The following is a 27,960-nucleotide window of genomic DNA, read 5'->3' on the forward strand; positions in this document are numbered from 1 at the left end:
TATATGTATGATAGGCAGGGATAACTGGCACAGGTTCGAACACGTAATTCCTTACGTAACGTTTCCATCACATCACATCTGTATTGCTCTTGAATAATCATGTATATCTATCGAGGAAAATCCTTATTGTCAAAGCTCCACAAGGTTACAAAGTCCAGCTGATGAGTTCAGCATGGATGAACCTGACCATACGTGCGGGGCAAAATCCTGCCAACGGCTTCGGCTGACCTTGACACTATCACCCCGCTAGTATAGTTTAGCTCTGCCCTGATTAATTAAAGAAAACCCACGAATAGAACAAAGACATGCATATAGAAAGGAGGGTGGGTATAAAAAGGTTCTACCGTTTTGTTGGAGGTTCACAATCTACCTCAGTAAGGTTAATACGTGAAGGGGACTCTTCGCCGGGTGGATAGGCGGCAGAGCGGCTTGCATGCCGTCCCGGCGAGGATGGCCGCTCTCGACCGAGCGGTGCTAAAACTGGCTAATCCTGTACCACCTAGCTATCACTCAGTACGGGACATTTATCCCCAATCACGTCTGGCGTCTGTTTTCCTTTCCTAGTTTTTACCCCTCTGGCTGAGTTTGGTTCTGACGAATAAACCTGAATTTTTGGAGCATTCTTGGGACAATAATAATTTTTTGGCCTCTTTTCGGATTTTTAAAGAGTTTCACTCACGTTACTTTGCTCTCGGTTGTGATTTATTTTCTTACCTGGAGCCACGACGCATAACGGTAACTCGAACCTTGGCAAAGCGCCCATCATAAGGTAAGCTATCATCTTCGTAAATATCTTTAATCCGGTGGTATAGTGAATGTCATAAAACCAATAAAAATACCAAAAGAGAAAAAAATTGAACTAGAAATATGAGAGATACCGTCCGCATCCTACGTATACTACAGTTTCTATGGTAAAGCCTAGGCCTGTCCGAAGTGATCAGCATGTCATGTATTAATATTTCCAACAACGCATATATGATACACGAACATTTTTTCGGGTCAACGGCAGACGGTACGAACGCTACTGACCGGAAAGACCCTCACAAGGAGGGGAGGACGGGGGGGGGTCGTAAGTTTTTTGCCTACCCCGATTCATTCGCCTCAATTAAATTTCCATTAATAGTATACCCAAATATAGCAATAAATATTTGCTTTTAATGAGGCTTAAGTTCTACTGGCATGATGTGGGTAACAAAATCAATAATAAGCTTTCATTTTCTCTCATAGTTGACAATTTTGTTAGTCTCCGCAATTTGAACGGTTTTTCTTGACAATATTTTGTTTACTAACACTAACCTGCGTAATATGCGAAAACAAGTACGAGTGCTCTTGTTACCATCAGCTAATTAAATACATAGTTGATGATAACGCCTAATTTGACTACCGACCCTCTCCCTTACCACTCCTCATCCTCTTTCCAAGCCCCGTCCCTACCCCGGTCTCTCGGCCCCCAAGGCAAGTACGTTTATTATAACGAAGAACAATGGTAAACTAATTCTTTCAAATTCAACGGGGTGGGAATTCGCCACTTTGAGAAAGGCAAGTTCTTATGCCAAGTTTGCTTCACCAATGTGTCATCGTATATCGGTTGCAATTATATCACCACATATCAAAGTCGTTTTATATTCACCATAAACATCCTCTGCTATTAACCGAAATGAGGAAACGATGTGTATAGTGTATATATCTCGTCAATATGAAGCTCTGTGGGTTCCATAACTAATTAAGCTTCCTTTGTCTGTTCATGTGACTTTTGACAATCGACGCCAAGTTTCTAATTTTGATCACAATGATAAAGTATGTGTGTGTGTGTGGTCTCGTTAAGACATAAACAATGCGGTTTGAACGAATATCATTCTTCTTGGTTCTTATTTCAAGTCTTGAAGATAACTTGGAAATTGAAAACCAGAAAGGTAAAAGAAAGAAAATGAAGAACAAAAAAATGAAACGGAGGTAGGCCTATATCTGTGGTAACGCAGTGTTGCCAAACTTAATTAACAATATGGTTTTCATACACGTTAGAACAGGCTATAGACGCGTGGTCTTACGAAGAAGCAACCGCGCTAGCTCCCTGTCCTGACGTTTAACAACTTTCCAAAATTACGTGATCGACAGACAGTTCTTAAAGATTACTTTAGTAACCGTTATATCATATTCTGAGACATTAGCTATTTGGTGGTGGTGGTGAGAGGCGAATGCCCCTAACCTTTGTGGAAGTACCCCATCAACCCTATGTCCAATAAGGTCAGTGACCTCTTTCTATGATTTTTGTTCTCTCTCACATAGCCTGCGTATTTGTTAACTTTGTCAGTATGGCAACTCGGTGGGAAGTCCTCGTGTCATTTGGTGATGTCTGATGACTAGCAGTACATTTATCAGTTGACCTCACTTTCCATCCTACATGTACATTACACTGTGTAATTGTTTACCGTGTTGTCGATAAGGAACTCATTTGCATAAACATATTTAAGTTTTCAATAACTAACATATAGCATAAATTAAGTAATTATGGTACCCCACTACCAATAGCCTTATTATCATAGTTAGGCTTAATTGTTAAGATATAACCCCCCCCCCCCCACCCCACCCCAATCACTCAAAAAAATATATATATATAGTAACATATCCATCAACAAACGAACACGATTCCTTCGCATAAATACTTCAAAAATAAGTTTTACTTTATCTTTAGATATTTCGCAGCGAAGGTGTGTCTGATTGGTTGTATCTATCCTCAATTGATTTGCATACATGCATATTCACGTATTTGGCTGGTATGGCAGCCAGTTGGGATAATTTTCTAATGCTAATACCTCTCTAAACTGTCCCCCATCACGCTTCAAAGCACTCGTATTGACAGTACAAACAGTTCGTAACCTTTATCTGATAAAAAACTTGATATTCATACTGCTCAAACTGACACTGCGAGTGCTCCGAAGCGGGACATGACAGTACAGTATTGAAAAATTGCCCAAAAATGGGTGGGTATGGTGTATGGCTATGTTATTGCAGTCTTCACGTACGAATTTAAAACTAAGCAGTGATGCTATGTTCCAATCACAAAAGTCAAATCCACGGAGGTGCAATCAACTGGTATAATTTAGTCTCCCCAATTAATGAAAATATATAGCAATATTGTTCCAAATTAAAACGTACAGTCTTGTTGTTTGGTTTGAAATGGTAATAAAATACCTTCTCGAGGAGTATGACATGTTTAACGCGCGGACCGCATTGATCTGATTTGCATATACATGCATATGTAAACACACCCGTTTGTTATGAATAATTGATCGCAGTGTTCACGTCCAATTTTAAAGGCATTGCAGTCTGTGTCTATATGTATGTGTGTATGTGTGTTTGTATCTTAATCCGTGAATTTTATCAAGTTTATCCAACCGGAAGTTAGTCAAACGTATTAACTTCATGATTAAACCTGGATAGCTTGTCTACTTAGTACAAAGTAATGAAAGATCCACATGTTATTTGTTTTACACAGACGTACTTCACTTTACAGTGTAATGACTATATAGTTAATTGATTCAGGTAAACCCTTCTTTACTTTGTAGTTTATCTTCGGCGAACTTAAAGACGCCAGTTCTGTGGTTGGATTTAAGCCAACAGCGTGGGGTATTGTATCGACTTTTTAACCCATAAGCAATAAGTCCACAATGAAGACACCTATATATTTAGAAGTCAAAGTCCCGTGTTCTCTTAAAAGCTCAAAGATGATGGTTTTGGGATTAGCAGGTTAACTGGAAGTGTCGAAAGAGGTAACTTCAAAGCTCTATTTACGCAGTACTTTGATATACCAACGTCATATACAGTTTTCTAAGAAACGATTTTTATCTCAAGGAACTTTAGATGGACAGTGGCGATGCTTGCAACCTCCGCTTTCATTGAAGGTGGAATCATCAGGAGCCTGGTCGAAGATAATGACTAAGCTCTGAACCATAGCAACTCATTGGTGTATCTAGAAAGTTAAGGACCCACGTGTAAAACAGTCGACTTAATTGGTTAGCTAATTGGAAAGACTAGATGTCACTGAAAATCAATGTTCGTTTTAGGATTGCCCTGTTATTGCAACCAAAAAAGGGGTGGGGGGGGGGGGGCGTTAACGAACCTTTTGAGATAACCCAAAAATCGAAAGAAATTGTCTTTGAACATAAAATACTTTAAAATTTGCAAAACATAGCATCAAATTGGGACTAAATACCCTAACTCATATAAAGCTTTATGGAAGGGGAACAGGAAACGGATCCTCCCGTAGCCCTTTCCACAACATCTACCACTGGGTGGGTGTGTGGGTGGGTGGGTGGTAGGGGTCCTAGCTTCAGCGTGATGAAGGTTTAAATTTGGGTCACTGAACAAAAAACCCAAAACTGTATACCAGCTGGGTGTATGGTATATAGTGTGATAAGTAGTACCCAACTTGTAGTAGCCTGCACAGCATTGTCTATGTACGAGCCTAAACATACCCTCACGTACGATATAGACACGATAACCAATTATGGGTCACATCACTTTTACCCTTACAAATTGTTTTCAAAACAGTCTTTAGCCCTCAAAAATTCCAAAACAAACCATGGGAGGTGGATGGGGTTCACTCACCATATTCATACATGTCTATAGCTATAGCATGCACCATGGCTAATATAGTCAATTTGTAAATGAATTCTGCATACCATTCAAGGAGTTATGGTTACTACATCTATGTTATGTGTAAGTTTATCCGGAAGTACGGGGTCTATCAACATTCATTTTAGCTCTATATCCGGGCACCTAGCAGTGTACCCAAATGACAGCCTTGATTCAGGTTGGACTAACGAAGCCTTAAGATCATACTTGTACATTAAGGGGGGCGGGGAGGTGAGGGGGGGGGGAGAAGAAGAAGAAGAAAAACCAAATGAATAAAGACGGGTTAACCTATGGAATTTTCAGTAAGTCGGCCATATATATAGGGACAAACTTTTAACTATTTGTGATATTCACAGTCTACGGCTGCGAGGTGGATTAAAATCGCTATTCTGTAATGTACATGGAAATTCATTCCATAAAAATCCTGTAGGTAACCAGTATCAATGTTTAATCCATTTCCATTATGACTGGAAGATACGCATTTTAAGCAATCCGGTGTACTATAACCCATGTATGTGTGTGTGTTTGTGCTTATGGGTGTGGGGGGGGGGGGCGGACTGGTAGTGAAGTAATGAAATGCATGGGCACATTCAAGTTCCAACTAAACCCAAAATTGTGATATAAGCCCCCCCCCAACCCCCACCACCACGTGACTTACAGTCATAAGACTCATTGGGTATATCAGTTACTAAACAACTATAGGGCTATATTAAAATGTATTACTGAACTTCGGGCCACTGTAGGCCCTTTACAAAATGGTCCTCTGGTAATAGGATTTGTTGTGAATTTTTCGACTAAGGGGTTAACATTGGGCCTTATTTAGGCTAATAATATAATACCGCCCACCCCCCCCCCCCAACCGATCCTTTAATCCATTTGAGTTTTTTTTACTTGGCTCCAGCACACCACCCCGATCACGAATTACTACACTTCACTGTAGTCTATCAGTATGAACACAGTTGTAGTTGTCCTGCTGTGAATATAAACACGACTCGAAACACAACATGTTACACTAACACAAGATTCATATACATAACCGTACTTAACCAGAAACAGTAACCCCCGTGTTGCTGTGCATTTCATCGTTTTACAAACCGTCAAGTGCAATACTGTGCGTATACACTCAAATTCTCTGAAAGAAAACCATTGGTTAATTTATGGCTACGAGGACCACGTTGATATCGCTGTACATAACCGCATCAACTAAGCTACTTTTGATTCTTTGTTTTTTACGCACTTTGTAGCCATATCCGTCAGCTGATGTCTGCTTAATCTGGCAACGCGGCAATATTTTGATGACCTCGACCCTGGGATAGGCGCTGTAAAGTCAGACGGGGAGTGGAAACTCGCTTCCCTGGATGGGAAGGTCAAGCTCACAGCGCAGACGACAGCCCATTCACAAACACAAAACTGCTGCACTAGAGACCCCACGTGAGCGATGTACACTATAGATTGTACGGCAGCCGCTACACAGCTCTCATATTACACCTAGACAACGGCCAATGAACAACTACCTAACGGTCGCTTACGGCTGATCTGACCTGAGCAGGTCGGCTGTTTCGACCGGGAGCATTCCTCTCGATAAACTGCCATCGGAAGCGATGGATCCTTTCTGCTCACGACGTTGTTGATGTCTATCTTGAACTACACCGTTCTTTTACAGAGTAAGTAAAGAAGACGTCTTTCTTACAATGTTATTAGTTTACAACAGAGATTTTAATTTTTCTCGTTGAAATCGTTAACAGTGTGAGCGCTGGGACTATGTATGTTTGTATGTATGTGAGTATGTATGTCTGTTGTGTATCGCTATTTCGTTAAGCATGCGTGAAGTTTATTATTGCACTGTTCGCCGTTTCACAGACGTGAAAGATATTACAGCTTTGAAAATATATTAATGAAAGCAATCAAACGTAGCAGTTAACTCAGCAGCGATTAGCCATTTTATTTTGGAGTGTCCTAATTTTGTTTGAATTTTTTAAACTATTTTTTACTGTATCAATGAATATATATATCTTCTCCCAGTAGTTTGCCGATCATATTTGACTCGTTATTAATACACCTCAAAATCATAAGAGAAAGACATGAATCTTTTTAATTTTTATAAATTTCGTTCTTACTTGGTTTATGATCTGGAATTTCGATAGCGATTTTTAAAATAAGTACAGAACTGGATATTTTCTTTTTAAAATATCGTCAAATTAATTATTATTTTACACTAACTTCAGGAGCATTAACCAATGGACAATTTTGTTGTTGTCATAAGCCCAAGAATCGACTCTCATAATATATGAGGTAACTATTTTTTTTTGTATTATTTAAATGTGCAAGAAAAAGCCCGCGCGACTTTGGTCTCCTTTCATATAAGACCAAGATATTGGAAATCGGAAGTCACACTAGTTCGATACGTATTTCGTGTACATGACACACCCTACGCTGTTGTCTATACCAAGGTGCCGTCGCAGATATTATATATACGTCTAAGTAGCATTCTAACATCGAATGAAAATAGTGGAAGTTTCCGTCAGGGAGTTGTTGTTTTCGCATGGCGAAGGATGTCTTTACGTTCGTTGTGTATATGTGTAGTTTTTGCTTCAAATTACATTTACAAAAAAATACCGTGAAATGTTCACATTAAATATATGTTTACATTGTTTTTCTGTGAAAATGCAAATTTAGTCTATAGTTAAATGCGTATTCTAAGGGAAAATATTTCGTTTTGAGATATCTGTCCTTTCAGTGAAATATAGACTGACTTAGCCCTATGTAGACATAACTAACATCTCAATGTTTTGATTTTTGTTTTACTACCGGTAAGAGATAAAAGTGACCTTAGTTCAAAAGTGAAAGTAAATTCTTCCCTACTAAGTTTCTGTCATTGAAACCATGAATGAAAGTCTCCCTGCTCTATGAATGGGTTTCAAAAATGTTGGCAAACTGCCCGCCCATAAATTGGACTCGCGTGGAAGGATGTGGTGGGGATGAAATGGAAAGTTCATTGTAACCCCAATTGCGGCGTATATTGGATCATGTTAATCATATGTGCCAAAATCCCCTCATATTATACGCGCTCTGATGTATACGTGCGGCATGGTACGTGTTGTTGTAAAGTGACGCAGTAATGACATGCCTGTCTGTCAAGCGACTTATCTGCGTTTTCAATTGGCAAAAATGATTCGTTGTAAAGCTTTCATATAATGAGAACGAAGATAAAAAAGACGTTAATGTTTAAGAGAAACTGTGTCAACCCCCCCACCCCCCCCCCCATGTAGCATGCTAAAGATAGATATGTAGAACTTACATATCATCAAAGGTATTTTCATGCAGTTTCTGAACCCACATAATGATTGATATACATACCATCGTACTAGACAATTCAAGCATAGTGTACTTCACAAGTTCTATCTATAGATAGACGTTGCTTTCAACCCCTCGACCCCTTAAGTCATGTCAAACTCATTTCATCACAAATAGTTATCATAACATAGAAGGATGTTTGTTATCCCACTGTACGCAATTTGACAGATGAAGTCGATTTGATATTAAGACAAGATAGTAAGATACTTTTGTGGACCTCCCTATTGAATTTGGACAGTTATAAATAGAATAATTGTATGTGATTTACGTAAAAAATGTGCGATTGTATTTATCATGTCTGTTTGTGTGATTTTCGGTAGTTCAAATATAGGCCTATATATATATATATATATATATATATAGATATGTAGATATATATGAACTACTGAAAATGTACTGGTATTTATATATATACTTGCAACAGGAAGTGAACATCTGAATGTCTCTTAAGTATATATATGTTTATTTATATATATGTACCCTCACAGGCATGTAAAGACATAGGCCTATATATTATAAACAGTTGTTAACTAAATTTAACTGGTTTATCTAACTAAATTTAAGCTTCATCACGATAAGCCTTAGTGAGTTTTTAATAGTCTATAGTTGACTCAAATATACGCCGGTACCGTACTGTACCATATTCAGCAAATTTTTTTTTTTTTTTTTTTAACACGCCAAATGATTTTCCAGATATCGCAGATGTGGATATAGTCCAACACTACAGACATTTCCTTGACCTTGTCACGTCCAGTGTTTATAATTGTTGAACGTACTTGCATATACCAATTGACCATAAAGTTAAGCATTTGAACGCATAGTATTTTACTTGCCTTTATATACTAACAACAATACAGACTACTATATATATATATATATATGTATTTATATACATCACGTACAATCCGTTTTCAGCACGAATTGTCAATAACTCAGTGCCTCGGCAATTTTATACATTATCGTGTACCGGTATATATATATATATATAGGTTTAGACTTCGCCACAAGCAGCCATCTCGATCAATTTACAAAGAGTTTTTCGGGCTCAATTTATCTGTTTGTCGTAACTCGTACCACCAAACCGCACCGTAACCACAATTGTCACCTCTATCCAGATAGGGAGGGAGGGAGAGATTTGGACTAGGTCAAGACGAAACCATGTTGATTATAGGGGGGAGAAAAAATAATAATAGAAAAGATGTATAGATGAAGGTGAAAAGTAAATCCTAAGAGAAGCGAAAGGGATTGGGGGGGGGGGGGGGTGCATCTGAAAAAAAAGTTTAACAAGTGAGTTGAACATACATTACAGTGTGTCGCATATGTATAGGCATATAACCGTCAAGTTATGTATGTTGGAGTTGCATGAATGAATTTCCGCATTTAATTGTACAGATAGTCAAAGTCCATAAACAAACTTCCTATTATATAAATACAGTATGATAGAAAAATTATATGTAGGGTTTTTTCACCGGATGTAGTATAGTTCAAAGTATCAGACTACTGAATTAATGATGCTTGCAACAAACAAACAAAACAACAACTAATGATAAGCAAAGTGCTTCTCAAATGCAAAATTGACAGAAGAATTACCCAATTTTTCCAATTAATATTTCCATAAAAAATAATGGATTAAAACAAATCAATTAGAAACCCCGAACCAACTTTTGTGTATGATTTCGAGCCAAACCCCCCCCCCCCCCCAAAAAAAAAAAAAACTTTATGTAGCTATCGATTTATCGTTCTATCAAATAAACAGTTCACCTGCTATTTCTTCCTGTGGCTTGTTGACCACCAGGATTCAGAAATTGGTCATAAGCTGGAAATCACCGACTAGACAAAAGTCCAAACGGAAGCATTTGTACTCTCTAGAAGGTAACCAAAACGTTGACGTTCGTTAATGGTGTAGACATGTTTTTGATATTTTTACTTTGAAAACTCAGCATGCGTATATTTTGTTCGGTATATATGAATGTTTGGAACTAAAGACTAATTCAATATGTGACGAGAAACATACGCAATATTCTACTAAAAGTGCCGAAAATGTCCGGACGACCCTTTTTGGTTTCCCGAAAAGGAAAACTTTGGAGCCACTCTTACGTACCTTGCAAATTTGTGAGGAGACAGCGGATTGCAAAGTCGGCCAATGACTATTAACGCAGATCGCAAAGTCGGTTTTTACTATTACGGTTAGCTTCGTCCAACACGGCAACATACAGAGACGTACTCAAAGCCGAAGGCAAAGTGAATTAATCAGGTCACACTCCCGGGGTCTATATCGAAGTTCTTTAATACAGCCGTTATTACCTTTCGGGGAAACATTTTATACTGTAGTTTTGATTTTCTGTATGTGTAGAATGAAAAAAAAAATGGTTAAATATTCGCATATGAGCATTGACTTGATGAGAGGAAAAAAAAATCTAGGACGACGTATATTCATTGGATAATTTCCAACCTTGATTTTTTGCAATTTTCTTTTGCCGGCAACTTATTGCTTCAAGGCGTCATTTCAATACCGGACAATTCTTGTACATACGTTGTCGCGGAGTACAATGGAGAACAGTTCCGCTCGCATGCACGCATGACAAAATTTGTGCACAATTTAACTTCCATTCAGAATTGTATACAGAATGAAAACTGTTATACACGTAAAGAAAATGAAAGCCTTTTGTGATTATTGTGGAAATGAAACACAATGGAGTTATTGTCTTTATGATTCGCTCTTGAATTACACGGGTGTTCTATACACCAAGTTTGGATGTACTTTTTTGGCCCTGTGGTACCTGGATGCAAAAAACAAGCATTTTTATCGCCCTGTATATCATAACATCTCATACACTTAGCCTATGCTCAGTTGTTCATTATTGAAAGAATACCAACTTATTGCAGTAGGATGCTTTGACCACACAAAAAAAAATATATATATATATAAAAAGGTGAGAAGAAAATAAAGGAACGGTTCATAAAGGCAACGTGGGTACAAAAGAGGGGAAACAATTTTTGAAAGAGAATAGGTCTGACACGGCCAGACGTGTTATTGCACCATATACCTTCCTCTATATCGTCGCGTTTGCGGTCACTATCGAATACCTCTATGGCTGTGTGTGGTTAGGGCTTTTCTGTATCTATCATATTTTTCGGGGGAAATGTACTTTTTGGGCATTCGAACAAGAGAATCAGCCGGCAGTATTTAGTTCACGAGGTATAGGCGTATTAACCTGAACAAAGTAAACTGTCGTATCTGTATAAACCGTGGGAAGATGACTTATAATGGGGGTCTATTTCTCATCGTTAAAAGTAAAGAATAAAAAATGTAGGGGGAAAAAAAGGGGAAAGAAAAGGAAAAAAATACCACAAGTTTTCATTTGGATTGAATTAAAATATAAATTGAAGGTTGGATAATACTTGTCACACTGTGGGCAATCGTTCACACCTTTTTTTTCCACACAAGTTTTGTCATAATTATAGCGAGTAAAGTGGTGAACGGATGACGATAATATACACTCTGTATACAAACTAGTAACGCCGTTTCGCAGACTGTACTATAGTGGTGTATATAACAGTATTAAAGACATCATTCTGGCTCCCCGTTTTTTCTATCTCCTCCCCCCCTTTACCTTTAACAAAATCACTTGAATAAACAAATCAAAATGTCATCCCCCAATTGATAACCCATTGTGTCACATAATTATAACCTTTCGCATTATACCATACAGATAAAACATGTAGGCTATAAGAAGTATATACTACGAGTAGTTTGGTGGGAAACTGGTTGGTTTATTAATTTAAAAATCAGAAGGTGACCTGCGTTCACTGGGGTTTTACTCTCGAAAGGACTATAAGAAGTTTTCATTGACATTATCCCATTTGTACTGCAGACGCTGGAAGAACCCGGTTTCGTTCGCTATATAACATCGCCGACCGCGGCGACTCTAATAAGCGTAACCAACCACTCGTCTAGGGTCACGCTGGGATCAATTCTCCCGCTTTTATTACCTATGTCTGTCTTAGGATTAAACCATATGTTTGAAATTGTACAGATAATAATAACGTCACATATCGAGACCGAATGTCCTGCACTTTTCCCGAGAGTTCACCACGGTGCGGGTGCAAATGACCCGATTGCTTAGGTTTGTGGCTGTGTTATACCGTACATATGGAACGCCAAATTGATAAGCTAACCAGGTGTATGATTCAGAAAGGTGCATGCATGCATACATTTATCCTTGAAGATAAAATCTATGCTGTTTTGTGAGAAATCATGTTCATAATGTTCCCTAAAGACGGGTATGATGTATGCGTTGCTACATGCGGCATACTGTTGCAACGTATATAACAAAATGACACCTGCACACTGTACAAAACCTAAGGTGGATGCATCTTTCAAAACATCAGATCATTTCGTAAGAGGCAACACCATTTGCGTAGTCATTTCATACAGCCGTAACATATATTATTTTTGAAATACTATGGGCACATCTATGACATATTATAATGCACGTATCCTTCAGAAGCTTACAAACACTAATATTTTGTGAGCCTTGCGGCGTTCCATAATGTTGTCGAACGGTATATGGAACGCGGATAGGACGGATAACTATATAGTCCGAGCTGAAATTAAGGCTGAAAAAGCACAGGTATTAATTCGGTTCATTTCTCAAACGGGCCTACATTTGCTTAATAAACCTGTACATCAATATCGCCCTGTCAAGGAATTGGTTGCGATTTTAAACTGTTTTGTTGTGCAAGCGAGGCGGGCAGCTTTATAAAGAAGTGAAACGCTATGCAGTGACAGGCGGAGAAAATTTGATCGCGTAATACAAACCGAATTTTCGTTCACAGATAATGACATCTTTATGTTTTGTTGTTGGACTCACCGCCCAACATGTAACTCCATGTATAACTTTAATCACTCTTTAGGGACTTTCATTCACGCTACAAAAATTGCATACGTTTATTAAAGTCGACATTTGTAGTATTTATAATCCTGGAGGGAACCCTTGGTGAGTTTATTTTGCACCCCCCTCTCCTCCAATCGCACAGTTTATAATGTAGTCGAAATCCGTGTGCTTATAGTTTCCCCCACTTATTGATGAAACAATTTCAGGGCTATTGGTGCATAATTTGTCTTTCCTGTTTCATGATATTTTGAACTAGCATTATAATTGAAAATGTTTTGAACAATACATGGGAGCTATTCGTTCTTTTAATAAATCAATCACAAAATAATATCCTGTATCGCATCTTTCAGTGGGAACAAGTACTAATAGACATAGGCCTGTGAATACGCGTGGGACGGTCTCAGTGCCCGGGAAAGGAGATCAGTATTGTGTAAAGTTACACATGTTTGATCCAGTTCCAGAATCCATATAGCTTCTCATTTATGAGTAAAGACGTGTTTTTATGACAATATGGTACCGGGATAAATACCGGCATATTTATTTTGTGTACTACAGGGTCAATTTATACATACATACACACATACATTCATACGTATATACACGCACACATAAACGCATGCACACACCCATGCATGCATACACACATGCACACTCGTGACAGAATAACGTTCAGATATATATATATATATTTATTTATATTTTCTAAAACTTTACTCCTTATTTGTCAATTATGAGTCATATCTTGTTCCTCTGGTTTTCTCTAATAATATTTTCTTTTGGAGTAAACGTGGATTGTCGTTATATTATATGATATATATGATATATATATTTGTATATATATGTATATATATATATATATATATATATATATATATATATATATATATATATATATATATATATATATATCCATCTCTCAACGTTAAAACTACCACGAGTAACCTGGATTTAAAACAGCTTGCGATCTACATTTACCGACCAATCAGAAGACAACCTTGGATGACTCACACATCTGGGATGACTTCATGTACTGGTATTAGGTAGCTGGTTATATGAATCTCTGCGTCTTGTAGACGTCCAGCAAGTCAATGACCCCCGAAATATCCGCAAGATTTGCGTATCATTTGTGCACTGACTAGTTCGCTTTACATGACGTCATCGCATCGAGAAACGCTGTTGCCATACAGTCATCATTACTTGCTCTGGTTGACTGCTCATATACAGAAACCGCGATCAATAAAACACGGGGGATTGTTTTCTGCATATTAGCAGTTACTTATTGTATTTACTATACAGTTGAAGTGCACACAGAGACGTTTTGTATCTCTATGCCATAATTTCACAGTATTTATTATTCTTAAAGTGTTAGTTTATTTTTAATTGAGAAAGTAGACACCGCACGGCTTACTATAGTTTTCGTCGGCTTTGTAGAATGGACGAAATTTTTTAGGTACATTATATTAAACACATAAATTTAAAATGTGTTACAGCATTAGCGGTTTGAAACTTGGCCAATAATTTGTTCTCAATTTAGTTCAACCATCTTGTGAATACAAATCTTAAAATCACGTATTCTTATAGCTTATTCAACCGACAAATTCTTAGCCATATATCCAGTCACAGGGTTAACCAATCACCTGAGTTGGGAGAAATTGTAGGGGAACAGCAAGATTTTTTATATTTTGTATATAGATATAAACAAAAGACAGAAAGCAAAAGAATACGCATATTAAAACAGATTGGACAGGCTGGCTTTGACACAGGTGTAATAAATCCACGCAACACAGAGAGCTAATAATTATGAAATAACGTTTGACTGTGTACACCGTGTATACACACGCTGGCGAATTACACTGGTTTTTTGTTTGAACTCTCACCGCACTTAAACTTGGCAGGATCTGGTCGATTACAGGAAAATGACCGAGGACTTACATCTGCGCGTGCGTGGCAGAATGCTAGCCTTTATTTGACCTCGAATAGTTTCTAGGAATTATTACATACACAGCCGTAGTAAAGGTATCACTGAGCCGGGGGTTTTGGCGAAATGGTGGGCTGTTGTTGCTGCTGTTGTGGAAGATACCGTTAGAACGAAGTAGATTACGAGAAAGGAAAAAGGGGTAAAGTCCTCAGTTATACATTTAATTTGTTCCATCCTTGTGCACACGCCCAGATTCATATGTTGGTATCGTAGGGGACGAACTGGACTGTGTGAACGCTTGTGTAATTAAAGTTCTACATACAGTTGCTTCGTATGACTCACATTTTGGTGAAAACTCTTATTATAATAATAGTATTAGTAATAATATTAACTGCTTGTAGGAACGGATCTACAGTGTACCTTGTGCTGTTTACATGTGTTTGCCAAACGTGGAAAATATTATTGACATGTAATATATGCTTGGAGAAATTGGTTACGTTATAACTCTTCACAAGTTGCGCGATACCTTATAGATACCCACAGTATATTTAATGTACCGCAAAACCGCAAGGTAAGATTATTATTATTGTCAGCAAAGAACTACGGTAATATATACTATATGTTTTATTGTAGGCTATACACGTAGGGTTATACCAGGGAGTTGTTATGGAACAACTCCCTGGTTATACGATGTATAGATATATATGTAGGCTGTACACACGACACTGTGGTTAAATGCAGTGTATAGGTATGCGTCGCTACGAGTCGTAAGTATGATATAGCCTACATGTCTATAGGGCTTGTTTATCAAGAAAATTTCTTTGCCAGGTTTACCTTGTAATTTTATGTTCCCATCACAAAGGGAAAAAGTGATAAAAAACTTTTAAGCGAAGTACGTGTCACGAAGACGACTTTTTCGTGAAACTTCAAATCTATCAATTTGGTTTCGAAAGCCTGGAAGAGCGTTTACTAACCCGAGGACGTTGTAATATAGATGAAAATATAGACTAGCCAACTGCGTTGCGTGGGTGTTACTTAAGCCACCCGCGGGCATGTAAGTTTCATGTTGAACTGTTTTATTTTTAGGGCCATCAAAGGAAATGTCAAAATGACGTCATAATTTGATAACTTCAGTGTGTGTTTCGAAATGACATTTTCATAAACAGTCAGAAATCAGACTGCGACTTTTGACCGTTATTTCGCAATCATTAAACACTTCGCAAAAGCGGTGAAATGCATTGTGGGAGCTTAGTCCATCACTACATTTCAGTACACTGCAGCTTGGATATCGTCTGAAAATCCGTTTTAATACATATTCATAGAGCAGCAATCGAATTGCTTGAACCAAAACCTTGAAGAAAAGAAGTTAAATATTCATTAAATATCTGTTTGCGACGATGTCGGACTCACGATGTGGATGAAATTCGGAAATTTCTTCGCCCCGGCTTGAAAAATAAAAACGAAACGTGAGTAAAAACCTTTCATCTTTCGAATTGCACATTTTCCGTTTTCAAGAAGGTACAACCTCCATCGTCCGGTCAATGGTATAAAACAAATTGAACAATGATTTTGGGCTAAATTCGGAGTTGTTCCAGCATTCTGGGTTGAATTAAAGTGACATTTGTAAGGTTGCTCTTGATCACCGGCATCAACGTATCCTATCGTGGTTAATTGAATATGTACATGTGTATGCGCATTACCATAGTGTGTAGCCTAGGGTTATAGTTTTAAGTATTCTACAGTACAGTGTATTCATATTACGGGACCTTGTGTTTATGAATGATGTTATACATTGTTTACGAATACAAACAATGTCGTTTCCTTGAATTTTAGGGTAGTGCTAGTACTGTAGTGACCGAGCAGTAGGACCCTACAGTACAACTACACAATACTAGGCCTATACTGGTAATTTTAAGTTTACTACTGACTTCTGCCACTGGTGGTTGTCAGCAATGGCAATACCCTCATACCAGCCCAGCTACTAGTAGTATTCAAGTACTAGTACATATACTAGTACTTGAAAATTAAAAAGCTTACATTGAAAAAAAGGTACTGCCTTGGTCGGCTCTGGTTAGTACTAAGTAGTTTTACCATTGTGTGATTTAATCCGGTGTACCTAGATACATAGGTTGGTCGAGTCAGTGACAGGTTCTGTACTGAACATTGGTTCTGCACTGAATTTTTGTACATTGTTCGCAACACATTTTGGTAGTATCCTTTTGTGTGTGAATTCATATTGCACTTATTTTTTGGGGGGGTTGTGCATGTGCCCATTTCACTTTGTTTCAAAGTTCTTCAACTTGTACTGTTGTATGTCTCTGTCATTTTCAGAGAGAAAATGCATTTACAAGTTCCACTACAATGTTACGTAATATGGGCTTGTTGCAACTAATCTCTGCCTGTTGCATTTAAAAGCAATGTGAAGTCATTCGTCATGTGACTTTAAATATTGTCTCCTATTATCCAATGTTCTGTTAATATTTATTTTTGTTTTCTTTTATTTTCAGGACTCTTTCTGCATCTGCGGGTTGGATTCTCCTTTGTGGGCAGTTGGGATATAGTACATGCATCGATATTCGAGACAATTGTAGCCTGCAATTATTTCAAGTTGCTTCCTTAATGTGTTTTTTTTTTTACATTATTCACAGTTTCAACAAATATGCATGTGTAAAATAAAAACCCCACCATATTATCTTCATTGTCATACATCATGTGGCAAATATTGATGCAATTGCATGTGGTTGTTTTTGTAGGTCCAGGTTGAAATAATGTTGCGGTGGAATGGAAAGTCAATTGTGCATCTTTTGTTCCTTGCAGAAAGTACACGAACCTAAGCATTCAATAAGGCTCAAGTTGATTTTTGTGTTTATGCATATGTGACACCTACCTTTGATAATTCACTCTGTAGACACAATCTAATGGGTAAAAGTGACCTGTTCTTGTTGCTTTGTCACAGGGTCAAACCTGACAAATTTCAAATAATGACAAGTCGTGGTACTCATCATGAATACTAATGAGGCCACAATTTCAAAGTTAATGTTTCAAAAATATAGTCCCAGCAATTGGTCTAACTGCATTGAGACATTGTGGTTGTTGGTCGATGACAGGTAAATGATAATATTTGGTATATTGATTATGTATATTAATGAGGGGATGTGGCTAAATACTAAGATTGGGTGGCCCATTAACCCTATACAGTAATATGGCATTTGTTCACCAAGGTATAATAGATATTTTAATTAAAGCTTGTTTCAACAGACTACTAATCAAGTCATTTCCAGTCAAGAGTGTAAAGTAATGTGTTAGTTCACATACAATTTTTTCCAAGTCAGATCAATTTGCTGGTCCTTGCAAAAACGCAAGTGGAGAAATTGTGAAAGTTTTGCTATCGCACAGGTTGTTACACTGTTACTTCACCCTGAATTTTCTCGTTACATATTTGCTGACACTTCATAAACATCTTAATGTGCTTGCTAAGAACAGAAGTAAAATGCTAAAGTCAGTTTTGTCAATCTCACTCACATTAACTTACCAAACAATTATTTTTTCATGAGTGTTTGTTCATTGAGCATGAAACATTTCCTTTACTTTGGCCGTACCAAAACAGTTCATTGAAGACATAGTCATCCAATTCTTTCAATTAAAGTTTCATTTCACCTTTTAACTTACATTTATGGAAAAGCGTCTTTAAACTGTATCTGTTGTGTTGCTTTGAAGTGTTTCGAATGATTTCTAAAGGTAGTCAGTATAGGCCCCAAATTATAGCACGCTATAATTGCTCGAAGTTTTCAAAAAGTACTTTCCTTGAGGTCTTTACTCTTCGAATTGTTCTCAGACATTTTGAGGAACAAACAAGGTGACTGAATGTCCCAGTGAGGAAAAATACAAATAGTTTAAGAATTTTGACAAAGGTGACCATACTTGAATATCTAGCATAATTGTGGCAAATACAGCATGGTAACATTATTTTTTATGTGTTTCAAATCAATTTAAAATTGAGGTTTTCTAATGAGCAACTATCAAAAGTATAGTGTGTTCATATATTAGATGAACAACACCTTAGTATAAACTACTAAGTATTGCTTAGCCTCTTCTCTAATTTTTAACAAGTAATTCTTTTAAGGTTTCTTTTAACATTTTTTTTAAGGCGATCAGTCTTTCAGGTAAAAGTAATTTTCCTCCAATAAAAGAGAAATTCCTTTACAATTGGTATTCTATTTGATTCTTTGTTTGTCAAAGGTGTCAGAAATTGGATCTTGTACCTCATACCACATGTCCATAAGACTAATAATATTTACAGCTCCTTAAAGACAAACATGCTATTCTGCTCCTCTGTACCTTTAATTGCAGTCTCTTGCAAGAAAGTGATTACAGTTATGCAGTTGCACATACTTATCCATCACCATGCAAGTTATGCAACAGGCGGATGCCTCCTGTGGGTGGGGGGGGGGTGGGGATTGTTCCTATCAATATACTTTGACTTCACCTCTCATGGGATGCTAAGGAATATGCAGTGCAATGTTACTATGATAAGGCTAAGCACATGCAGAGAAATTAATTCGCGATAGTAACCACACCCCCACTCTTTGAATTGCATGCTCAAGGTTTCAGAAAGGGTGTGATGTAATATGCTAAGCACATCACTTGTCTGAGATCACCCACCACCTCCCCCAGCACACACCATCGTTGAAACGTGCAATTGAAACCGAACCAGGTGATTGAGCATCGGCTGCTACGTAGTGCTTATGACTATCCCTACGAACCGTGGAAACGAGTTGAATGTAGAGCTGGATCATATGATGCTAACTTCTATACAAATTCAGTCATCACTGAATTTGTCTAACATCACTCGGTGCCGTGCGGACTGAATTTTGACCGGTTGTTTTCTAGCAACCTGAAATTTTACGAATGTTTTCATTTGTGCTATGGATTTATCCAAGCAAAAACCTATATAAACCTATTACATCTGCTAAAATCGATCGAAGTATGTACACTGGCTTCTGTGTTGTTGCATTCCAGCGCATACGCTGTGTTAAATGTATAGCTGTATATAGGATGCTAACTTGTTGAAATTTCAAAGATGGCGGCCCAACATCACCCGCGAGCATTGGAGACATGTGAAATGAATTGTGATCGGCCGTTTTCAAGCAGACTGTGATAATTGACGGATGTTTCTGTGTTTGGAATGAAATTATCTAACTGTTTGTGAACATTTGGCGTTTGTTCCGGTATTTTAAGTCTTTTATGAGTCGATTTCATGATCGGTCGCTATGGCTTTTGGAGCCGTGACCTAAATATCACCTGTAATTTAGCGGATTTCCTGTGAGTATTTCTGTTCGAATTTATCGCTAGTGGTAAGTCAGAAACCTTTTTATCTTAGTTTCCAGGTTCAGTAGACATTTGAATGAGGTTTTAATGAAAACAACACATTTTTTTCAACATTTATTTCTCGTCTCTCAGTGAACGATTACCGCCGAAATTCAAAATGTGTGACGTCACCAAAGCTTAATAAATTCCGGCGAACCTTGGGTCTGCTTCCCAACTGAAACGGTGGCTCATCACATCCGATTCGTAAACCGCGGTTGTTGGTCTAAGTGGCGGGTTTATGTTGTTGATTCGATTAGGATAGGGACATGGTTTTAGGGATTCCTTTGGCAGTATACCAACAACATAACATGGCCAATAAGTTGCTGGTAGTGCATGGTGTGTTGTAGGTTTGGGGTTAGGGAGAAGGGATATGGTTTTTAGAGATTCCTTCTAGCCTGCTTGCAAAATATAGCACATACAATCGAGTACGGTTAGTGGTGTTTTATGTGAAAGTATGTCTACTATTCAATATGTGAAAGTATGTTTACTATTCTATATGTGAAAGTATGTCTACTATTTTATATGTGAAAGTATGTCTACTGTTCTATATGTGAAAGTATGTCTACTATTCTATATGTGAAAGTATGTCTACTATTTTATATGTGAAAGTATGTCTACTGTTCTATATGTGAAAGTAGATACTATTCTATATGTGAAAGTATGTCTGCTATTCTATATGTGAAAGTATGTCTACTATTCTATATGTGAAAGTATATCTGATATATATGTAAAAGTATGTCTACTATTCTATATGCCTCTTTCTTTGTGCCAGTATAAACTATAAAGAATGATAAACTGAATTATACCATGGAGGTAAAACCTCCATGATTATACTGAGGTATTCATCACTTTATTACTGTAGCCATGGATATTAATATACTTTCATCTGTAACATTATAGTCTACCGAATATCACACGTGAATATGAAATGTTTGCAAACGGGGAAGTAAATCATCACATTAAACTTTATGAGACACGTAACATCTTGTGTATTGCGCGAAAACGGGTAAATATCGTGACCAATTGGAAACTTACAAATTTCGTATTCATTGGAATTAAGAGCACTCCTAATCGATCCTTTTCCTCTTTTATTCTCTCTGTAGGCAGTGAAAGTCCACAGATATGCGAGCATGTTGACCAACTCCATATAGCGGCCGTCCGTCCGATGTCACCACACCACCACGTGATACTTTACCCGGCTTCAACAAAACATGGCGGCCGTGATTCAAGATGCGGGTTGTCCGCCTATTTTGGGAAATGACGTAGGATGACCGTTAAGAGTCGACGATGTCCTTGCACCTACTAGTTTTTATCAGGCTGCGATGGCGGTAATGCCAGCACTGGTGTCAGCAGTGGGATGGAGTTCCTGACGCCCAGCGGGGTAGACCTATTCCAGCCGCTATTCCTTATCAACAGCCATACTTTCAACCGATTTTCATCTAAAGTGTAAACATAATTCCAGCTTGTTTCCAGATCGGTCGACTACTTTGTTTTGATCCAGTCCGTAAGGCTTAAATTCCCACCAAGCTATTTTTTTTTTTTTTTTTGTCAGCCAAGTTACAACTCAGTCGGAGGGAAGTTACACAGACGCAGACATGAACGTCTCAACCTACCGAGATACGTAGCATATAGTACACATTTAAAATTTTGCTTCTTATTTTTTTTTGGTACTGTCAGCACATTTTGTTTTACACATAAAAGCTTAGTTTTATTGCAGTAAACGATATTGGTTCAATATTCGTAGACCTAATATCGTTATTTCTTCTTTTTCTACTACCATTTTCTTGACATTCATTGTTGTAAGAGAACCTAAAACCATTGTACTTTAAGACAACCACTCCACGTGCCATTTGTATATGGAAAAATCGTACAAAACAAATCAAGTGTCTATAACTGTGTGATGTGCGATACACTTTGTATTTTGGCTATACCTTATCTAGCCGCCATTATGTTATTGTGCACAACAGAAAGCCAGGCTGACGTGTGCAAATGCAACGAATTATGATTATTATTAATACTAATCTTTTTTTTTGCGTTGCTAGGGTGAAGGTTTCCCACGCTTGATAAGTTGTCGTTGTGTAGTTTGTAGTGTTTTACTTGGTGCTGGGTATTTTTTTGCAGTGTTAGAATGCCACGCGATGTGGCTTTTGTCGTGAATGTATGCACATTAACATAGTAGCTTAGGCTCTTTCCTTCACTTCATATAGTTACTCTCCTAACAACCTTATTTCCAAGGAACTTTTGCCTTATGGAGTACCCAAGTCAATTCTTTGTGATATCACCGTTTCCTCCATTTGAATATTTTCCGACTGAGACGAGCAGATAAAGTGACAGACGATGTCACAATAGCGGCCATGATCTCCCAGTCCCCTAGTGGATCTATCTTGAACATTGACGCTACCCTAACACTGTCTGCGTTGCAACGTTTACAGGTATATGCCTAGGTCCTTATTTGTGATAACACACTCAAAACAAACTTCAAAAATATATCAAAAAGATTTGACACGTAGTGGACTCTTTGGCAACTTTCCCATTGTCTTTATATACCATTATAGTTCTTCGTACTGTAAATTGTAGCTAATACATATTCATATATCTCTGGGATCATTAGCATAATCCATTAGCGTTAAACTCACTTTCATTTCAAACTAAACCGTATATTCTCAACTTTCATTCTCATTCTTTCATATAGTAGAATCATTCTTTCTGGAGACAACTCAAAGAAATATCTCCCGCAAATAGTGATCGCGAGATCGCATTTGCTGGGGCAGATGTGGGCCATTTTGCCAAACACGAAGTAGCTTAGATTTTATTTTTCATTTTTTTTTCATCATTCAATATTGATAAATAATACGTACACATTATTTTTTTATTTTTATTTCTTCTGTTTTGTCAAAGTGTTGAATACACAAAAAAAATATGTTGTGCTAAAAGTAAACAGACATGGACATGCAGTTACATTGAAAGTAAAACACAGAGATCTACAATATTTGTATTATTTGTAGGATAAAACGTCATGACGTCATTACACGTTTAAGGGACAGGTCACTGTAACGACTAACCGAGCAGTCGTTGCGTCCATCCCTTAGTGGCTTTTTCCATTAATCTTACTTTTGTTTTCAGTAAATTAAAGTGGTAATCTTTAAACTTATTGCCACTTTTTCATGAAAAGGACCAGTATATATAGCCTTAATTACCGTGCCAAATCTTCCTAAACGGGATACATGGGTAGTCGAATTTGTATTGGTGATCGGTAACTAACGTATATAGCCTATTCTTTAATTATACTAGAGCATTATCAGCAGTACAGGTGATGGGCTTTGTTTTTTATACTTTAATGTTTGAAAGGTAGCATGTGTGCATGGAAAGTGAGAAGCTTCCTTGCTTTATTTGAATTCTTTACTGCTGGATTTGTTGTATTTGCATTGTGTGTTTGAATGATCTGTGTAATATTGTGTATTTGATGTTTTTTTTTTTCCTTAAATGAATACATTTTATATATTTTTTTTTTATTTGTGACACTCGGCCGTAAGTGCCGAGGCCAGTGTCGAATCTGCCTGATTGAGTATTAGCAGTGCGGGCAACGTTGGTGAGGACCAAGATGGCCGCTATTAATGGTTAGTAAAGAATATAATATATATATATATATATATATATATATATATATATATATATATATATATATATATATATATATATATATATATATATATATATATATATATATATATATATGTATATATATATATATATATCTATATATTTATATATATATACACACCCGAAAAAAATCATGGATAGGACTTAACCAAGTCCGTTTCATATATTTCATTTTTCTCCATCCGTAACAAAACAAATCAAAAAACTCTTTTTTACTGTTCATTTCTGGCACCAATCTTGTTGTTCTCTTGCCCTGTTGTTGCGCCTCTTAAAAGCTGCACGCGCTACCGCAATGCGTATACGTAGTTAGAAACAAATATTTTACATTTTTATATGTTTTCTTATTTTAAGACGAATTCACGACTGAAATTTGTATATATATTCTATGGCGAACATAATATGTTACTATAGTAGCGCTTTCTTCGCGTATTTTCTGGTGTATCTGAAGACCGAGAGACAAATCTCCAATGTATTTCGTTGTATTCTTCTAAATACATTATTGGTTTTTACTTTTTCATCCATCTGCTGTCTAGTTGGGTCATTTGATGAATATGCAAAGACTCGAATGACGCAATGGTCACGTGGACAATTCCATTGAGACTGTAGTATTAGTGCTGACAAAGTTGTCAAAGTTATATGGTTTTGATCCGTTTTTAACATCATTAACTTGATCTATATAAAATAAATGAAAAGTGGCCGGAATGAGAGCAAAATCCCCTCATTTTTGGCTCCAATCAATTGCGATGGATCCTTCCTAACAAAAATAGGCAACAATAACATATTGACCAAGGAAAACAAATTATATTAAATTACGTCATTTTTTAAGCTGTGAATTTTAGATGAATTAATGGCTCTCGGAGCAAGCTTTATGCATGACATTTCTTCCACCACAAGCCTATGGTGTAGTTCTTATCGTCTGATAGTTACTTCACCATGGTAACTGGTAGGTGCAAAATGCAAATTAAGGACGACTCAGGAACAATAGTAGCTTTAGTTGTAGTTTTTAGAAGCAATATAAAAAACAAAATGGAGACGAGATTGATTAAAATGACAGTTGAACAATGGTTAAAGAAATGGAAAATTGAGGCTTGTACTTTAAAATTAGTTATTGCAGAAAAAAAAATCAACTTAAAGAAAAAAAAAATCTGTTTTATCATATGATATCGTATAGGTGAAAGCTTACTGTACCGCTATTTTTAAGAAGTGATCAAATTATTGGCCCAAATTCTATAAACTTTTGCAATGAAAACGTGAAAAGATACTTAAACCACCATTTTGTTTATCCTTTTGTTTTAGTTCAATCTCCTCTCCGCCTTTTATTTTATTAGAAGGTTTTAAAAAAAAAATTGCTTGCGTAGTGCCACAAATGCAACATGCATTTTAGAAAAATGTAGAATTTAGTATTTGTAGATATTTTGAAACTCAAATTTTTTCCTTAATCCAACTGAAATAGTCAAAATCTTTATTTAAGTTTTCGCAAACTTTTCTTTTAATTTTGTAATGATTTTGGTTTCCCTTTTTATTAGAATTGTTTTTTTTTTTTCAATAATATATATTATTTTTTTAACTTTTAAGATTTTTTCCCCTTCATTTTTTCTTATTTAACTTTTTAAGAGAAATTCTGGACAGTTGTAAAATGCTGTCCACAGAGACGCCACAAATTTGCTGCAAGTGGAAAGTGTATGTATGTAGGAAGAAAGAACGTGTGTGTGTGTATGTGTGTCCAAATGTATGTTTGTTTATCGTATATGTTTATAAGTATCGAAAAGAAACAGGAATCAACTTTAAAAAAAAAATTGAAAAAGGTTATCGATGAAAATGTAAGTAAAAATAGGAAAAAAAAAAAGAAACTGTTAGCGAAAGAAAAGTTTATGAAAAACGTTCCGGGAAATGAAAACAATCTAGTCTGAAATTGAGGTGACGAAATGTCTTATTTTTAAAGTAATTTACTTATTTTCTTTTTTTATCTTTTCGGAAGTGTACCGTTATTAGCAATTTTCACATTCATGAGATTTAGGAGCCCATAGTTAATAGATCCAATTTTATTTAAATTATTTTTCATTATTGATTAGTTAATGCATATATTCCCATTTGCACTTTTCCGTTTAAAGAATTATACTTCGCTCCTAAAATGGTTTCAAAAATAGCAACCAACGTGGGCCCATATCATTTTACTCAACAACTGCATGATGTCATCTTTATACTGAAAATTCATGTTGGGCAAGTTCTTAGCAACTTCTGGACCAGCAAATTACACTGGTTCAGAAATGGGTAATAATATCAGGGAAGCATATTTACCAAATGGATGAATGCAAATTTAACAAACATTTTCTTGAAAACGCATATGTACGGGGTGCGCATGAAAATAAATAAAAAAATCGCCAGCGTTTCCCTAAAAATGCTGGAAAAACCCCGGAAAGTTAATCACCAATTTGTTGGCATCCATCTAAACTTGTAGAGTAACCTAATGACCATTGCCTCACCGTTTAGGTTGTTCGCGTTAAAATTTGAAGAAAATAAAATTCAACTTGCTTACACTTGTACTACAGGCCAGTATTGAACAGTATTGGAACAATATATGGTATAGCAAACGACGGACCTTTAACTATGTACGACGTATACATACTCTTAACTTGTGTATACTTTTCGATTGTTATAATGATAGCTTCATACCACATGTGCGGACACGGCCAGTATGATTTCATTTTTGCTATTTCTTGTAAAAATGAGTTACTTTCTTTCATTTTTTTGTGTGTATTTTTATCTTTTCATATTCCTTACATCATTGTGTTTTTTTAATCAACATTTTTTTCCAAGCATGTCTTCTGTTATCTATTCTCTTAATAACAGATTTATTATGCTGTAGATATACTGACGTATGGTGCTGAATTGTGACGTAGTTTATAGATGATACCTTATTAATGCTAGACAAGCGTAAAATGCTCTCAACTATGTTTGTTTAGAAACGACGGATGGTAGGGTTGTCGTAGTGGTCTGTGCCAGACTTGCTTCAAGTCGCTATGTAGTTGTGGAATATGTTAAACAGGTGTTGAAGTGTACAGCATTATAGTATGTATTGCTTTCTCGGTGTCTTAGCTATCGTGCAGACCGTTATAGAAGTAGTAGTCGTGCTGTTTGATTGGAAGACTGGTCTAGCAAACTTTGAAAATCTATGGTTGTATGTTAGTTAGTAATCCAAAATATTTGTACATGTGTTATGACATAGAATGATGGACGAAATTTCGAAATCTACTCAACCGTAAGAATTGAAATTGTGAAGTTCTGGTAATCATTGCGGTATGAAAACTATTAAACGTAAGTCATGGAACGGCGACGCTAAATAAAGGCACAGTGAAAGGTGAATTTTTTAAGGGTCTGGGGTGGGCTGGAATGTTCACTCATTTTGTACCTGAAAATTCCGTCTGTTTTAAGGACACATTCCCGCTTTGTTTTCTGAGCAACCACTTGACTGGTAAGCTTGTCCTGGAAATAACGCCAATTAATGACCATCAAGTGTCGCCGATTTCGTACAGTTATTTTGTATTGTTTAAAAGTAAATCTCACAGAAAGAAACGACAAAGTTTAACACATCAGTCCTTTCTGCAACCTTCTCTAACATTTTCAGAGACTCATTTCACATAAATCTCTATATGATATGTGATCATGAACTTTTGAGAGTTGCTAAATTCTGCTAAACTGTAATTTTCATGACATACTTTTGGTCCCGATTTCTTTTGCTTCATGTCAAACGTGCAGACTTTCCTTAATAAACCTGTCATGTGTACTCCCATCTTGTGACTTTTACTACTTTTTATCTTCGTTATTGAGATCGGCTTGGGGGAAAGGGTACAGGCGGCATATTGTCTGAACATATGTTATGATCCCTAACCAATAGTAAAGCAGGCTTTATTGCTTGACAAAGGGTAACATCGTTTGGATTTGTTTACCGCTCATGGTTAGAACCAAATTGTTCGCCCCCCCCCCGCCGTCCAAGAACTCATAATTCATGCAAAAGGGCATGAATACCACAAAATCCCTACCATAGCTAAGGGGGGGGGGGTGGCACACAAAAACCTTATATCCCAAGTTCCATGACCTCTAACGTTCAGGGTTTGCTCTATGGCTTGC

At 36.8% G+C, this 27,960-nt stretch overlaps 2 long non-coding RNA genes across 3 annotated transcripts; both read left to right on the forward strand.

Annotated features, from left to right (window-relative positions):
- The first annotated feature begins 392 nt into the window (after positions 1-392).
- LOC139962476 (uncharacterized) lies at positions 393-27,622 on the forward strand. Of its 2 annotated transcripts, XR_011791248.1 has the most exons (3): positions 393-769; positions 5,880-6,299; positions 21,276-27,622. It is a non-coding gene; the product is annotated as an uncharacterized lncRNA (long non-coding RNA). The 2 variants fall into 2 exon arrangements; XR_011791247.1 differs by lacking the exon at positions 393-769 and having other exon boundaries at positions 5,571-6,299.
- LOC139962477 (uncharacterized) lies at positions 15,959-17,495 on the forward strand. Its single transcript, XR_011791249.1, has 2 exons — positions 15,959-16,271; positions 17,313-17,495. It is a non-coding gene; the product is annotated as an uncharacterized lncRNA (long non-coding RNA).
- Positions 27,623-27,960: the final 338 nt, after the last annotated feature.

This window comes from Apostichopus japonicus, chromosome 21 (genome assembly GCF_037975245.1).
Source record: "Apostichopus japonicus isolate 1M-3 chromosome 21, ASM3797524v1, whole genome shotgun sequence".
Classification (NCBI taxonomy): Eukaryota; Metazoa; Echinodermata; class Holothuroidea; order Aspidochirotida; family Stichopodidae; genus Apostichopus; species Apostichopus japonicus.